Source organism: Elephantulus edwardii, unplaced genomic scaffold, assembly GCF_000299155.1.
Source record: "Elephantulus edwardii isolate Elephantulus edwardi_28Jun2011 unplaced genomic scaffold, EleEdw1.0 scaffold00075, whole genome shotgun sequence".
In the NCBI taxonomy this organism is placed as follows: Eukaryota; Metazoa; Chordata; class Mammalia; order Macroscelidea; family Macroscelididae; genus Elephantulus; species Elephantulus edwardii.
The window spans coordinates 14911943-14913307 of record NW_006399825.1 but is presented as its reverse complement, the minus strand read 5'-3'; the positions used below and the strand labels follow the sequence as shown (position 1 = coordinate 14913307).

Sequence of the window (1365 nt, the reverse complement as noted above, 5' to 3'; positions counted from 1 at the left end):
CCGCCCCGGCCGCCGCTGGCTCCAGTCCGCCATTATTCTTTGTTCGCTGCGAGCGGCGGCGATGTTGTGGGGCTCGGGCGGAGGCTCCATCTTTACCGCGGCCCCTCCTGCGAGGGGAAGGCCCCGAGCGCGGGTGTCCGGCGCCTCCCCGTCCCCCCTCTGTCCCCCCGGCTCTCTCTGGTTCCTGCCTCCTCCTCCTGCTCCTCTTACCGGTGGTACAAGCTCCTCCGTCACTGCTTTCGTTCGCGGCCCGGATCTCGCTGGAGTTTTATTCTCTCCCCCACGTAACACACCGCGTCAAACTACACCTCCGCCGCGTCACTCACCAACACTCCGCTTCTCCCAGCCGCCCGGGCCACAGGCAGCAGCAGCCGCCGCTGACTGAGGAGCCGCAGCCAGGGAGCCAGCCAGCGCCGCCCAGTGCCGAGTGCGCAGCGGCCGCGCACGGAAACAGCCGAGCTCGGCCCGGAGGAGCCCGAGTGGCCCCGCCCCCTGCGCCGCGCTCGAATCTTGCCGAAGACCTTCGGGCTTCTTCGGGTTGGGAGGCGAGGAGCCCATCCAGAGCCGAGAGGCAGAGAGGTAGCGGCTGGGCCGAGACCCTCGAGAAAGCCGCGCCGTGAGATTTCCGTGGATTAAACCCGACAGCGGAAATCTGAAGAAAGAACGGGGTTTGTGTGTGACTTGGTGGGGGAATTCCGAGCAAGGCTTGTCGGAAAGCCCCCGCGCAGGCCTGCGCCTGCGGCGTAAACCGAGCGCTCGGCGATGCACCGAGCTCGCGTGCAGCCCCGGGCGCCGCGGCCCCTGGCACGACCGCACGCGCTGCGGACGGGGGAGACGCGCCGCGGGGTCTGGGACTCGGATCGAGAGAAGGGGTGCGCGAGCCGAGACGGGAAGAGGCGAGCGAGGGCGCTTCTGCAAAAGCCCCCGGGGCCTGCGGCCTGGCGGGGCGGTGGGACGCGCGAGCGCTGCGCGGGCCCGGGCGCCGTGCGGCCGCCATGCGGAGAGGCTTCTCGGCCTGCGCTGCGGCGGCCCGGGAATCAGCGGGGCGGCCCGACGAGCGCTAGCGGGCCGTCTTCCCGGGGGACCAGCCCGACCACACCAGGTCGCGATGGTCCCGCAGCGAGGGCGGCTGGCACCCGGAGGCACATCATCGGCCTGCCGAGATACCCCACTGCCCGCCTGTCTTAGGCAACATCCTGTGTCGCTTGCTTTTCACAGCCTGTTTCCTGCAGCAGTGGTTTGCACCCATCACCCCGTTCACCACCCACCTCCGCGCTAAACCCCACTGTGTGACTTCCGTTGTCAGGACAGTATTATTGCTCTTGCAGAGGTCGCCCTAACGCCATACTACTTCCTAACTCCTTT

At 68.6% G+C, this 1365-nt stretch overlaps 1 protein-coding gene across 2 annotated transcripts in view; it reads right to left on the bottom strand.

Moving 5' to 3' along the window:
- Nucleotides 1-397, bottom strand: part of CREB1 (cAMP responsive element binding protein 1) — a 99866-nt gene extending 99469 nt beyond the window's left edge. The window contains exon 1 of one of the 2 annotated variants that reach the window (XM_006889125.1): nucleotides 211-397. The gene's annotated coding sequence lies outside the window, so the exon portion shown is untranslated. The remainder of the gene's footprint in view (nucleotides 1-210) is intronic. The other variant, XM_006889124.1, reaches the window with a different exon arrangement.
- Nucleotides 398-1365: the final 968 nt, after the last annotated feature.